Source organism: Lepisosteus platostomus, chromosome 14, assembly GCF_059453375.1.
Source record: "Lepisosteus platostomus isolate fLepPlt1 chromosome 14, fLepPlt1.hap1, whole genome shotgun sequence".
Taxonomy (NCBI): Eukaryota; Metazoa; Chordata; class Actinopteri; order Semionotiformes; family Lepisosteidae; genus Lepisosteus; species Lepisosteus platostomus.
The window spans coordinates 41,032,294-41,049,066 of NC_142624.1; positions in this window are offsets into that span (position 1 = coordinate 41,032,294).

Genomic DNA, 16,773 nt, shown 5'->3' on the forward strand with positions numbered 1-16,773 from the left:
AGTCCTGTCCCTGGGGATATTGGGAGATAAATGTTTCTCAGAATAGTGTTTGAGTGCTAGAGAGGGCATACTATCCTGTGAAGGGTCTTAGCCGGGAAACCAATTTTCCCTTTGGAATCTTCCAACTTTCTTCTTGCTGCTGTAGGTTTGGTCCTCCTCTGAGAGCACAAGCTCAAGTGAGAACAGATGTGGACTGTAATAGGCCTGGGCTCGGGCTCTGCCTACTTCTCTAAATAATTTGTAGGTGGTAGCTGGTGTAATGGTGTTGTGTTGCAGATACCTATTTGTTTTTCTCTGCTGTCTTTTTCATGTCTCCACTACTTCACTGTGCTGGGAAAAAGAAACCATCCTCATGACAGTGCTCAATATCTCATGACAACGTCTGTGGTGCGTATAATTGTTAACTTTTATTTTGTTTGATAATAAAGCAAGCTGCTGTCCGACCTGATTTTATCAGTCAAGATTTAACCATTAATTTGTTTACATCCCCCATGTGGTAAATCTATGTATTCAGCACATCTTTTGACAAAGTTGAATGTATAAATATAATAAAATATAAAAATTAAAAATGCTAATGTACTCTTGAATTTTTTTTTCTAAAAAAACTTTAGCTCATACTAATGCACAATGGAAGCTCAGCAGTTTAATTAAAAAATTGGGCACATGCATGATTTTGAGAACATTACAAAATTGTGTGCAGATAAATTATTTAAATTGTATTGTTCCTCAGTACAACAAAATACCAGGCTCAAGTCATGATTTTATGGAAACGTCAGCTGTTCTGTGTTACTGTTTGTACTGTATATGTGTAGCGGAGCTAGTTCGGATACGGTGACGTCAGCGCCCTCCCTGCGCGTAGCAGGGACCTCGGCTGCCAGGGCTGGGGGAGGTCTCCTTCAGGTCATGCGGCTGGTTCCCTGTTGCGTTATGGGGCGACCTGGGTTTGCGCCCCAGGTGTTGCGGGACGAAACGGGTGGCAGAGGGCATGAGCCTGCGCGGCACCGCAAGGGTCGCATATGTAGGAGTTAAAATTGTTAAAATTACTTAATTTAGAATACATATACAAAAATCTACTCAATACAACTTTAATTAATGCTGGAACAGTGAAAGATACAATCGTGTAGTTTGAATAATGTCGTTTTCTTCATTGCTATCAGCATAATTCAAGGCAGCCTGGTCTATGACAGAGGTTGCCTAGAGTATAAGATTATCATCTTAAGCAATCGACACACTAGTTCAGACAACCAGGAAATTTGTTTTGCAAGGGACAGGCAACATCCTGGAAGACAAAGGGTCACCACTTTGTCCCAGGACCGTCACATCTGTCTGATCCATCTGTGACAGCAGGAGCTCCAGTATGAGAATTTCCAAGATGAAATAACCCACGCATCAGCAGAATGACTGTAGCTCACTCTGTGCATGCAAATGATCTGCATGCTTGGGGGCCTTTCAGGGTTAACCCTGACAGCTGAGAACCAAAATCTTCATCTTCTGTGGCCCTTTGAACATCAGAGGTGGCAGCTCAGAGAGATATGGGGTGTTTTATTCACTGATGAATGCCATCTTGCACTTGACAGACCTCATGGAAGAACATTATGCTGACTGCTGCATTTTTAAGCCAATCATGACCAGCCAGCTTTCAGTACCTCAGGAAGAGTGGCAGAACATCCCAGAGTCACTGTCCAGAGGCTATGTTTCAATGCTGCCAATTACATATTAATGCTCCAGGAGTCATACTCAATTCTAACTTTGTAATGTTGACAGTTTTGGATTTTGTACAATTCATTCAAGACCTTTGATAAGCATTTTTTATCTTTTTGTTTTAATCTGTGTTGAAAGCATTTGAATAAATCTATTAGAACTGATCCTTCCTTTTCTTTTATTTATTTGTACACATGTACAGTACATGGTGTATATACTGTATGTTTGTAAATTTGATTTTCCTTCTTACCTTCAATCCTGAATTGTAGAGATTGGTCTTTCTGGTGTTTTTTGTGTATTGAATTCCTTAATTCTGTTATGTAGATTAATAGATATTGAATTATCTTTGTTATAGATATGTCTTTTTTGATAATAATGTATTCAAGCCGACATTAAAAGTGGGCTCTGATGAAGGAATGTGCTTTTAAAGGGAAGGCTTTAAGGATTCCTGCCTTTTATCAAAGCGGCTGTTTTACCTTTGCCGTGGTCTATATTTATAGGTATAAGCTTGTATTTGCATGCATTCTCTGTAAACTCCACACAAGAGAGAAAATTATGCAAAAGAAAAAGCTCAGATTGCTGGAACTAAACACACACATTTCTGCATGTTATCTGTGCCAGTAGACAATGCCTGCCAGATGAGCAGAGAGGCAGGCTTTATCCCCTCCTCTCTTTCATCCGAAATGCCTCTAGTTTGCTGAATGGAAAACTTGCTTCAGCCCTCAGCAATTGTCTACAGAGGGCTGCTATACAGTATCCACCTCTGATGTAACAGCTTAGAAATTCCTTTACAGTTCTGCTAAATGTAGTGTCATCTTAAAAAGATCAGCATCTTGCTGTGGCATTCTCTCATTGGTGATGTACTGTAACACCTTAACAACACAGTTTTTCCCATTTTATGCTTCAGGGGTTGTAGTGTACAGACTTGTGAGGGCAGTGGAGAGGATTTCACTGCCATTAATTCCATATTAGTGTTACAAAAAAGTTGTGTAGAGCTTACAAGACTAAATGTGTGTTAAGTAAATTGCACTACTCTCTTAAATAAAATAAAAAAAAACATTACTTGTAAATGCTTCCCAATAAACTTTAATAGGCGTTGTACTTTCAGTATTGGAAAACTTGTTACAACACGGATCTGAAGGCAGTGCTTGCAGTTGAATGAATGTCACCAGTTTGGCTGTTTAGTGCTACAGTTATATAAAGAATCTGTCATTTAGGTCTTCTGAAACTATATGCTTTAATTACTCCCTGTAGGTTACTGATAACAAATTATTTTTTATTTTTCAAGATAAACATTTTCCAGATATTGCTACAAAGCCCAACCTTTTCCTAATCTGTCAGGATTAGTATTTTCATAAAAAAATATTTGAATTCTGTATTATGCCAAGAGGGTTTTTGTGCTAATTATAATAATTATTTAGACCACTAAAAATCCATTACACTCATTAAATCAGACCCATGTAGACCAACACAGTTGTTTATAAAAGCACTTTACCATGTGCAGATCTTCACCTCCGCCTTTCTTTGGATTGGCAGCCACAGACATGCCTGTGACAGGACAGCAGAGCAGTTAATACACAGAAGTGATACTCAGACCTGTAATGAAAAAGAGTGCAGTTTTTTAAAATTGCATAGGTAGAATTCTGGAACAATTGAAATAAAAAGTAAAAGAAAAACATTCTTGCATTGCATTAATCTTCATAAACATAATCAAGGCATATTACTTCATACCGTAGGTGTACCAAGCAATCACCTAAACCAGTACAATGAAACATAAAGAATAAGACACTAATTGCAATACCATGTACTTCCCTTCCTTCAATCATTAATGAATATTTTGCTGATTGGGTGCATGACACTCTGTCTCCCTCTTTATATTATATATATTTATACTGTAAGAAGTAATTACTAATTCATAAATACATGAACAATGTAAAAACACTGTATGGTTTCTTTGAGACACATTTTCAAATAATATTTTTATAGGACTAAAGGTAATCAGAAATGTTGCTATAAACTGTAACACTTTTATGCCATTACAAATACCTATTAGATATGGAGGGGTATTTGTGTTAGATCATCAAAGCTTGCCAGGCATTTTGATTCAATCATTCTGATCACAAGCAAAGACAGAGGCAGGGAATCCTCTGTTAGAAATAATTGTTGAAATAATATTTCCAACTGGATGTCAAGGACTTCATTACACCATTTTTAAAAGTCAGATAATAACATTAAGGATGTAATCTTGAGTATTGAAACCAAGAAAAGATTTATCCTTTGATCTAATGTGATGTAAAATTATATGCATAGTCTTTCATGAAATAAATTCTCTTGTTCTCAAAATAGTAACAAAAAATGTTTGACATTGAAATAATTCCTGTTCACATCAATGTAAGAATGTGTGTGGAGCAGTGTTGGAATGTGTGATGTCCATCCATTTTCTAATTGCTTTATCCAACTCAGCATCAGGGAGGGGAGCTGGTGTCTGTCCCAGAGAGAAGATACAAACTCCACATAGACAGCACCCCTGTTGTTGAACCCTGGGCCCTGGTCTTGCAAAGCAACAAAGCTCAACGAAAGTCTGACATATCTGTTCTAGATAGCTATTTGGCCAGTGCCACAGAAAAGGAAGTCTTGTTTAAAGTGAAAGCTGCAAATTTAGGGGCGCTGGTGGCATTTCAACCTTTGTGTAAAGTACCTCAGTTCTGCAAAAATTTAATGTTTTACAATTAATAGTTCTAGAGTGCATAGATATACAAACATTACATATATTATGCATAAAAGTCATAAAAACCTTTTTGTCATGTGTTTTGCCAGTATTAATATAAGTACAATATGACTGTTGTGTGTAAGAAGGACATGGGCACTGTTTGTTTGTATTTGGTTTGTTTAGATACTGGTTGCTAATCAATTCAAGGATCTCATCCACACATTTCCTAGAATTAGCCATTTCATTACATTAGCATTTCATAGCACTTGTGCATATGACAATAAACTATAGTGAACCAGGATATCAGCTTTGACCACATGGCTGGGTAGCCTGTTCCACACTCCCACAGTCCTTTGTGTGAAGATGTTATCAATTTTAATTGCAATTTCCATTTGTGTCCTGCAGTTCAAGTTCAGTTCTGATTCTGAAGAAAAATGTTGTTGACTTAGTTGAAAGACTATATGAAAGACTACAGTCTTTAATCAGTTCTCAGTCCTTCACTGTAGGACATTTCTTTGAGCCTGGGAATAATCCTGGTGATTTTCCTTCAGATTGATTAGAAAGAAGCCATATTCTGTGATCAAAATTGTACATTCTGTTAGCCTTACTTCCTCACAGCAGTTGAAAGTGAAAATAATTTGTCTTTATCAATACCTTATTAAGCCTTTTCATAAGTAGAATCTTCAATCTCTGTTTTGTGTTTTTGCTACTTGCATGCATCACCCAGGTATTTAAAAATTAAATCTCATTCACCAGGTGTAATACCAGTGTCAAGAACAGGTCTTTCCGGGCCCTATGCAGACAACACGATCCGTTTGGTGAGGACACAGTAGGGAGAAAATCATGCAGGAGAAGGGTCTGGAGACGGGGAGACGTGTCCAATGCGAGCAGGTGTCTGGGGGAAGTGAGTCCGGGACGAACAATCAAAGACGAAATCTAAAACAGAAGAGTAGTCCAATGCCAGACGATCCACCCGAAGGACTTAAAAACCAGGAGCCTGGTAGGGACCAGCGGGGGGTGGGGGGGAATCAGGAACGAAGGGTTAAAAGCATATCGGAGCCAGCCGCAGCAGAACCCCCAGGTTCTCACGAAATGGGATTCAATGAGGAACCTCGGTTGATGTCTGCGTCTGGCTTTTAAGGGGGAACGGAAATCAGAAAGGTGCAGGTAATGGGGCGAACAAGGAAGGGCTGGAGCGCCCTTAAGAGGAGGAGTAGCGATCGTGACAACTAGTCCAGAGTCCAATCTTTTTGTTTTTGTTTGTACATTCTACAATGTTTACTAGACTTCCAAGTTTGGTATCATTTGCTTACTTGTATAGTTTGCTAACCACCAGAATCTAGATCACAGAGATATGAATGAGGTAGAACAGTGTTGCTGCTGTAATACATGTACTGTACCTAATCCCAGATGTGTTCGTTCAACCTATTAAGTCCAACATAATCAACTGCTGGTGAATTATAAAAAGAACACTTTAATACTGCACACAAACATGCTTTACGGTATATTTATATTTTATTGAAAGTAAAGTTTTCCGGTGTGCAGTCCTCTTAGATGGTGAAAACAATATGCATTGTACTTGAGAGGACCTTGTAATGGTTGAAGTTAACAGAATTGTCAGTTAACTTCCTCTCATTAAATACCTTTTAGGAGAGTATTACATGGTCAAAAGGCAGGGATTTTGTTTTTATGAATTTCTTTTTTTTCTGCTACATTTCCAAAGATGCTTTTAATGTATTCCTCTGGTGACATTCACTGACTCGAGATTTGCTGAAGATAGTATTTGAGTTGCACAGTCTATATTTGTGCTGTATTTTGATTGTGATTAGCTGAAAGAGACATTAAACAAGGCAATGAAAGATCTGCAGCATGTCTGTCCCATAAGGCCCCTGATAACCCAATTAGAGGACATAATTAGCAAGGAAGAAACAGCACCTCTAAGCATGTCCTCTAACTACAATTTACCTTATTCATTATTTATTGACTGTTTTGTAGAGAGACCTTTTTGCAAAAAAAATAAGGTGGTTATCAAATGCAAAACTATTTTTCACACCAACAATTATCAAATATTCTATTTCAAAACCATTACATGTCCAGCTAAAGTGAGAGAGAGGAAGTTTATTTTGACCTCTTTTGATGTGTGAAATTCTGTTGGCCTTGTACACTGCTTTATTTCTAACAGTGTCATTTCTGCCAGTTCCTCTGAGTGTTACTCAAAGACCCCTGGAGTGATTTATTTCTTAAATACTTCATTGCTCTATAACATTAACAATTATGATTGTTAATTAAATTCATTGTTTGAGTGTAATTTTTAATCTCTAGCTGTCAGAAATTGTAATGAGTTTTAAAACCACTGATAGAAAATGTTTCCTCAAAGAAGCATGGTTTACCATCTCACCATAATCTAGGTAGGAATTCCAAAACGTTACAATTTAGGACATGGGACCCTGGAAAAGGAAACCAAGAACTATTTTAGTAAAATGCATACAATGCATGACATTTATTTCAAAATAATAAAAACAGAATATACTTGATAAAAACAGATTAAGACTTTTCAAAAATGAGATAACAAGTTGTAACAGGACTAATTTATTTTTAGACATTATAATTGAAACCATACACCCTATATTGTAATAACAAAATCATTCAGGTAGACCTGTAATTGAAAGATAAGCCAGTGCTGCATTTTACCATTAGTGTCCAAACAGGAATCTCCATTATACAGGCAAGCATATACAGTACAATTTGTTTCATTCATTATATTTCATTTAGAAATGTTCACAAAGATACTAGTGTATTGAGATGTTGGGTATAAAAATTACTAAATAACAAACATCCATCCAATAGAAATGATCAAGAAAATGCAATGGTTTTGGGAGGTAGTCATCACATGCCACCACCGACTAGCAAATAAAGATTCCACATAGTAAGGTACGCGGTATTGTACAGAACATACACAACGTCACTATAATCTGTTTCTGGGCACAGCTGTTGACATTACACAATCCCAGGAGAATGCAATGGAAGCAAATGCACACATGCATTTCTTAATAAGACCAAGAAAGAAATAAGATCAGGTCACAGGGGAAGCCCTGTATCCCAGATATCTGTCACGCCCAGGACACCTAGAGGGCGCTCTACTTCTGTCCTGTTCCTAGTTCCCTATGATTATTCATGTCTTTGGTTTGTCTTGTTGTGTAGCCTATTTACTTCTTGCTTCTGCTCTGCTCCTCGCATTGAGGTTCAAATGTCTTGAGACCCACCTAGCACCAGGTCACTCCTGTCCTTGGCCTGAGGGCATAGGTTTCTATATGGCATTTCCTGAACAGCTGAGCCCGGGCTAACCCCCGTCTCGCCACTATGCATAGGGTCTTTTTTGCTCTCCTGCCATTCCACGGTTCATCCCTTCCGACATCCGGGACAATATCACCATGTTTTGGACAGTGTTTTTAGCCATTGATGACCGGGATTCCCAAGTGGCAGAACTGGGCGACTATCCAGAATCTGCCTGGGATGATGGGCTTACACTGGCTAGGGTATTCTGCAGTAGCCACTTAACTGCGACCTCTGGCACTTGGCAGGGCCTGAGAGCTAGCAGAGTTATTAATGAGAGCTGCATCTGCACTCCATTGAATCCTGTCACCTCAGTAGGCACTGTGAGGTCATAGTGTGAAACTGGAGGATGGCTCTGACAGCAAACATATTTGGGGCAAAGAATGTGCACTGATCATACTTCACAAGATCTTGCAAGGATTGTAGCAGTATCACTGTGTCAATGAAGAAATACCAAATCCAAACTGAAAGATAATAAAATGAAGAAAATCAGTCTGTTTCTCTCTAAAGAAATTATTTCTCTGGAAGTTTACAATGTTTTTACCTTTTCTTTTACCATCTTGTTTGTGGTATCATCAGTATAGTCAGGTTATTCCTAAATTCATAAAGCCCTATTTCACTGTGGGGATGAGAGTCTATTATCAGTGCAGATAATGAAGAATCCTTAAGGCAGTTTTAGAAGATGTTCAGAAGCAGCATTAATTACCAGGAAGATTAGTTATATATGTACAGAGAAACAGTGATAATAAGAACCAAATGAGCTTACTTAACCTTGTATACTGTCCTATTAGTTTTTTTTTAGACAATTATGACTAAAAAATAATTTTCTTTATTAACTTTAATAGTCATTGATTTAATTTAATCTCCTTCCTGCTCCTCATGATAGTATGAGACATGTTAGAGGACTGAAGGAACAAGAGAAGACAGTGAGAGAAACAAGCAGCAAAGTGCAGGTTTCATTCATTTTCATTGGCAGGTGTATCTACAGTGAAAAGAAGAAACACGTTCTTTAATGTCATCGAAAGATTTTAGAAACTTGAATTACAGTTTTGTCAAAATGTTACTGACCACTCTGTAACATAAATATGTTCTTGGTAAGTATAGAAGATAACGTTCCAGTTATTTGAGTTTCCATTGACGTTTTACTGTGAAAGACAGACATTGCATCATTAGAGTTTTCCCTTAGTTTCACCATATTTATATAATGTTCTTTTCTTGCTTTATTATGGTTTCCCAGTGGAGGTACCACAGTTCCTCTGTCTCTCCAAGGCTCACCCTGCGTTCACCCTGCACAAGGGCATCCACAAAGAAATGTTGCTCTGCATCTCTTCAACTACATTTTGACTAAAAAATTTAAGATTAAACAAAGTTAACTGTAACATTAAATGAAGAAAATCAACTTCTATGTCTATCATTGTGATACATACAGCATGTTCTTGTTAAAGGCCCACTTGGGCTGGGATCAAAGTTAGATAAATATGCTAAAATATTTCTATCCTAAGTACAGACTTCATTGTAATTTATCTTATCTGAAACACTGGTCCACGAAAAACAAAATGGCAAATTTAAAGGAAGTCATCATTCTTGCACTGTTAAAGGCGACATTCACCTTGGAGGAGGGCATCAGGTAAATGAATAAATAATAAATAGCCACATCGGCTACACGGCGTTTCTATGGCAACTGTTTTTTTCAAATCAATCCCAAGACAAATACTATAATATGTTAACTATATATTAACTGTCTTGCAAAAGTATTTATCATTTTCCAATGTTTTTCTTAATACTAAATACTGTATTCGTATTTTTAATACATTATGCTTAATCAAAAGTTGAATTCTTAAACTGAACATTTATTATCTGTAAAACAAAGCAGAAATTAAAATCTGTTGATTGCATTATTAATATTCAATAAACTCCATTTGCTCCTTCTCAATTAGCTAAGGTGCACTGAATTAAGTTTAAAAAAGTGGAAGGTGTATTGTAGCACCTAAACACTGCTTAGAATAGGTTGTGGCTCCAAACTGAGCAGCCAGGCAGGTTGAAAGTTTTTGCTTTTGATTACATTTTTCACTTTAAAATGCATATACTGTACATCATCTGCATTTTGCAAGACACTGTAACTATAACAAAATAGAACTATATCTGATAAAGTTGTGCATGAAGAAACAAAGTCTTCATATCACTTTGAATTATTGCCATCTATATATGTATTAGTAAATATGTTTATGTTTTATATATAAATTGCCTTCAACTCACTATACAAATAGTACATTTGTGCATTTTAAATGTAACATCTACCTAATTTTCTTTGACTTCCAGTAGTAAATGTAACTGAATCATGTCTAACTAGACTTTTAAAATTAATTAATCCAATCTTTTTTTTCTTTTGGTATAGGTTAATATGTATTGCAGCAATATACTATTAGCCTTACTTTTACAAACATGGGTTCTTGGTTGTTAGTTGAGAAACAATATTGGTTTTGTTACCAAGATATTCCTAACTGTAGCTTCTTATTTTGTAGATTATTCAAATAACTGGTTTATTTATCCTCTCACCAAGAATATTTTGGTATAAACAAGACCCTAATGGCCTTAAAATACTCTATATCAAAATGCATCTCCCTCCTAATATGAGGAAACCAGCTGACGAAAGGCAAGCCTTATCTGGATGTTAGGCAGATTGTGCTTCCATGCTTCTGTTTAAAGATTAGAAAATGGCAATGGACTGGGTTTCTGCAGATGTGATAGTTGTCATGGTGTTAAACACCAGCTTCCAGCAACATGTAGAATTCCTTTACAGGGAATAACTTTCCAGTTATTTTAAGTCTGCAGAGAGATTTTGTCAGGGCTTTCAGTACTCTATTCCTGTATATAGCACTGCTTACAGTATAATATCCTTGGGCGTCTACAAATAAGAACAGTTACAAATGAGAAGAGGCCTTTCATCCTGTCTAGCCCATTTGTAGCTGCTGTTGTGGAGCAGCTGCAGTATCATCCTCAGCAACACATTCTGAACTGCATTAACATTCCCCCGTTTTCCAGAAACGTTATCCTCTGTCCCATTAGTCTGGACACCTTGTACCTTCCAGGCATTTTCACGCCAGGAAATCAACCACTCTGCATCACTAAAAATGTACAAACCTTCACAGCATCTGTAGGAGTTTCTAAAAGAAATTACAGTCTAGCAGGTTATGTTTGATGTGTCAAATTCATACACACGTATGCTTTATTGTTTCTGAAGACATAAAAATGAGATTGCCACAAGGAGTACTTGTGAAAAGCAAAAGGAATCAAATCAGAATGTTCCCTAGAGCTGGACACCCAGTAACAGCCTCACAGTCTTGCCCAGGTTTTTAAAAATTATTCATAAGAAAGTTTTTTTTTTTCAGGCTGGTTGTTGTGCATGATGAATTATTCCCAGAACATGCAAATGTTTTAAATACAGCAAAAAGCAGTGAAGATTTTTAGGTCAACAACAGGGCTCTAGTATATTAGCATAAGTAACCTGGACCATTACTGGACCCCAGGAATCATGAAAGGAAAACCTGAGCTGTACACTTTACAGTTTAAAAGTCCAATTAGACTTCTTTCCCTTGGGGCATGAATGGAAATCAGAAAGGAAAAAGTCTGCGAATACTGTATATATTGTTTTCAATTGCAATGGAATTACAGTATGTTTTTTTCTATGTGTGCAACTTGAGTAACAACTAAAATAATACAGACGTCTGTAAGAAATGTAATGAATATACAGATTGTTATGTTTCTGTATCTGTGTCTGTAGAAAAGAAACCGGTACAGTTTGTGTCAGCAACGTATACAGTACGTGTCATTTCTTTGACTACACAACTAATATCAGAGAAAATAGCATTTTAAAAACAGCATTATCAGCTATTTATCGAAATGTGACATTATTGGTAGGGGTTGAACTCTTTTTCAAGTAATTGAGGCATGAGGTAGATGAGTTAACCTAATTTAAAACAGAATTTCTGGAATAAACACGTGATGTTCAATCAGACTGATTGCCCAAACCCTTTGTCACAGTCCCAGTATGTTTATGTTGTGTTGAATCTCTTTATGGACTGTGTTGGTACAGTAATAGAATGCCGTTGAAAGACTTCAGCTGAATGTTAAGTAAATCTTATTTTTAGAAAGTGATAATCCATCTTGTTGGGTTTCCTTTCTCAACCAAAGTACTCATAAATGAAAAATGTAACACTTTAAATAACAAAGTGACTTTACTAAAATGTCATATAAAGGTTAAACATTACAAATGAAATCTCCACACATGACTCCCAGAGATTCCCTCCTGCCACCCCCCCATCCCCAGGCTATGTATCAGATGTGCTGTTATTTGGCCAGGAATCATCCTCAAACCCAATGTAAGAGAAAGCAGTGAATTAAAACCTGAATTCCCACCCCAAACACAACATGCATTCCTAGAAACTCACCCGGTCTAAACATCAACCAGTATGAAATCTCCACTTCAATGGCATTATCACTTCTGCCTTATTCTTCATCTCTCCATGTAAAGGAGACAATTGTTCATCACCCTTTCAAAATATTGGCAAACTCTAAATCTCTGCAAGATTCAACAGTATCTGAGTTATTTCCTTTAAAAGACAATAAAAAATCAATTTTAATGATCAGAAAGCATTGCATGGGTAGGTTCTATTACAAATCACCACGTAGATTGTATATGAACATCATAATGTTCTTCAGGTGACACCACACACCCGAACAAGGCTCCACAGCCAAAGTGTTGTGTTTCCTTTCTTCTCTTTTCCACTGGAATAAACCTTGACCAGCTCCCTACTTGAACTACCATAATCCACATCTGAGAAACTTCAGAAAGATTTTAAGTATGGCCATCAGTCTTTCTTCCTAGCATATATATATATACAGTATTATGAGACTATAATTGGAAATATTGACATACCTCTTGCATGATAGCCTCTGTTTAATAACCTCTATTCTCCTTACTCCACTTAGAACCTGTTTTGTGTCCCAACATGTCTTTACGGCTAGAGTCATTCACCTCATCAGTCATCACCTGTGAGGATTTTCTCTTTCATTACAAGTAAAAAAGCTGCTAGGAGATTATTTGTTTAATGCACTGTTTTCAAGACACATTACTACCTATTTCTGGTGCCCTCTGTGAAATACTCTTTGTGCTTCTTAAGAAGGAAAATGCAGCTATGGGGTCATATTGTGCATAAAAACTCTTTGTTATTCCTAAAGCCCACAAAGACAAAAAGTATGCAAAAAGGAGCATGATAATGTAACATTACAGACATATTTTGTTGTTAATTCAGCATTGCTAACCTGAACTATTACAAATGTCCTATAAGCATGTGCTTCTATGGCAAATCATATTTCCAGGCTTTGCTGCAACTTGGAAAATTAGAGGTGTCCAGCATTTACAACAGATTTCCTAGTAGAAGAGTCAGGATAAAATCCTGGGCTGTAGTAACATGTTTTAACTTTGATCTGAAAAAACCCCACATTTTTGCAAAACCAGGGGGCAGGCAGCAAGCAACTTTGAAGATAGCCCTTTGAAGTTGAATGATAGCTTTTTTTTACCTTTTTAGCAGTATTATGTTGGAAGCTTCTACAGGTCTAATTATCTGATATGTTTTGGAACAGATAGCATCTGAAAGGGAATAAATCTTGGTTTCTTTGCTTTTTAATTGCACATTTTGCACATCAGTATTGATCTGCATAATTTTCCACACCCTGCTGCAAGCAACTGGCAGCTTTAATTTGCTGAAAATGGAGCAATTATAGTTTAGGTAATATAAAGAACGAAGTTAAATGATTTGAAACTAGTTAAACATTTGGAAAACTGCTCATTAACCTTTGGACCTGTCAGACCTGTAAAGAGGGCTGGATATTCATCGTGATATGAAGAGTTGTGGGTGCTGGGGACAATACTTCTGTGCCAAATGATTCACTGGGTCCGTCAGGAAAAAGAGTCTGATGAAGTATTTGGAAGAGTGACAACTAAATGAGTCAAATGTGCTGAATGACCTCTTTTACTCCATATCAAATCACTTTTTTCCACAGCACACAGTTGTGGGGTCTAATCTACAGTGTGATACTACAGCAGTTGGTACTTTACTTGACAGAGAAAGGGTAGTTTCTTTTAGCTACTGTGGCATCACACTGAAGATGAGACCTGAACACTTACCTGCAAGTGTTGTCCCTCTGGTAAAAGTATCACGATCTGAACAACTCCTGCCTCTCGTTTCCTGTTACAGGAAGGTGAATTGGCCATGTGAAATCCATGGCTATATCAATAATAAATAATAATAAACTTTATTTGATATAGCGCCTTTAAAGTTGGGCTCTCAAAGAGCTTTATATGGGTATCATAGATTATAAATATAACGTAAGAAGCGGTTACAGTGAAGAAGTTTCTCTAAAAGAGAAAAGAGATGTAGGTGTTTAATATAAGATATTTTCTTCCTCTAGACAAGATGGAGATTTGATAAAAAGGAAAATAAACAAATTTTCAGATAAGAAACAAGTAAAGGTTTATTCCATGCTGCAAAGAGAAGAAAAGAAGTACAACGTTTCAGCTGTAGAGCCTCCTTCAGACATGAGGAATGACTTAAAAAGAATTGAACTAAGAGCTAAAATAATCTAATCAAAGTCTTGATCACAGAAAACTTCCTGGGCTCCTGATTCATTATTTAAAATCCAGAAAGGTATTGACAAAGTTGGACAAATGGGTATCTCCAAGATCAAAATGTATGTAAGACTGAAACAGGAAGCACTAAATACTGTAGCTGTGCTGTTGAAGCTGACACCCGGGTTTCTTTCAGAATAGACATGGATTGTAATCAGATCAGTTACCTATTAGCAACCAAACTCACTAGCTCATGAGCTGAATGTTATTCTCTCTGTTGTATTTTGTACCTTTGTATGATATGAGTAATCAAGTATCCTTTAATTCTTACACTTCAAAGAAACAAAATGACTTTAGACAGTACCTTGTGGTGCTGTTAACCAGAAGCCTGCAAAAAGTGTTTCACTTATTCAACACACACAAAAGGTATGATTAAGTACCTGAGGTAAAAGGTATGATTAAGTACCTGAGGTAAATCTACACCTCTGATATTGCTATAATACTGTTTTTAAAATAAGTTCCACTCTTGCATTAATTAGCTAGGTGCTGTTTAATTCACTGGTTCTTAAGTGACTATATTTGCAACCAACGTCTATCTGCATACAAAATTATGCTTTTAAATTTAAACAATGAAATCACAGGTGTACTGGTACACAACCTTTTCTTAACGTCATTTTTGAAGCCATGAAATAACGTCTAGATCTTTCACTCTGACAGTTCCCAAGCAATTAAAACAAATCACCAGAACTTGAGAAGATTACAAATGGCAGGAGGGAATTCAACCCATTTTGCCTGTCCAGCTGATCCAAGAGGTTTTTGTGAATAAATGTTTGTTTATATTTTTCCAGCAAGCTGTCTCTTGTATCCCAGTGTGTGCATCAATAACAACCTTCTGTGTGAAGACACGCCTAACGTTTTCTGTCCTAAATGCTCTTAATTTTAAGTTTTTGACTTTCGTCCTCATTACTTTACATCATTGTTGATCTTATACAAGCCCCCTGGACTGACTTCGCTAATGCTTTTTAGGATTTTAACTGTCTGGTTCATCACCTAATCTTTTGATGACTCTATTCTGAAAAGAGGAACAGTTGAGTTAGGTCTTGTCTGCAATATGAGTCAGTAAGTGCTCTTTGGACTGCAATCTCCACAGTCCCTTGCCAGTTTAAATATGATAGGACCTGGAGCCGACCAATCACTGGCCCAGATCAGTGATTTTTAGCCCATCTCACTTATTCCTGCATTTTCTGGCTCCTCAGGTGAATAGTAATTAAAGCCCTCTGCATGTTATACCAACCTCATGAAGTAACGCAAGAACAGCTCTCTTACATTCTTAAAGCAAGTTCCCAGTTGTAAAAAGGTAATTTTGCAGACAACATGAATGCTCTTCTTCACTACCTCCTACCAGGCTCAGGACACGACATGGAAGGTGAAGGCAGTACATCAATAATAACTCAGCTGCAGACTTCCCCACAGCAGTGTACTTGATGATGGACTACTGAGTTACAGACGTGCCATGAAAATATCTCAGGCTCATCATTTGTAGCAAGGGTTATGTGAAACCCAAATATAATTGACTTAAATAACTGTTCATGTGCTCGATCTTCCACAAAACTCAATGTGGAAGACACATAATTACTAACTTCAAGAATACCCTTTTTGATATACATGATATTTCTCATTCTATGAATCACTGTGCTCCGGCTTCCTCCCACAGTCCATAGACATACTGGTAGGTTAATTGGAGTCTGGGAAAATTGGCCATGGTGTGAGTGTGTGCATGTCTGTGTCTACAGTATGTACTCTGCAACAGACTGGCGTCCCATCCAGGATGAATACTGTATTGCCCTCATTGCTTGCCAGGATAGACTCTGGCTCCCGTGCAGCACGGTGTTAGATAAAACTATGAGAAAATGGATTGATGGATCACAGTGCTTTTTCTGATTTATTGCAATTGAACTAAAACAACATTGATTTAGTGCGCTCTAACCCATTCTTGTAAGATCCCATTTTTGAATGTTCATTCCTGTTGCATTAGAAAAACATGGTAGAGAGTTATAGGCTTCTCATACAGAAATCAGTGTTCTAGCTATTAAACGTATTGTTTACGTTTTTACATTCAACATTTCAAAATATATAGAAAATGCCTATTTAGTTTAGTTATTTAAAATGTATTCTAAACCTTTATGAAGAAAAGGCTTGAAAAATTGTGTTCAATCTCAAGAGTAAATGAAATGAAATTGCTAACAAGGTGAAATTTCATTACTAGTCTTCTTACAAACTTAATTAAGTATCTGCTGTTTTTTTAAACAATCTCTGCCTTTTTTTGGATTATTACACTTGTGATTATGTAGCGTGAAATATTAGAGCAGATGTTATATTACTGAAATGTCCATTGACAATT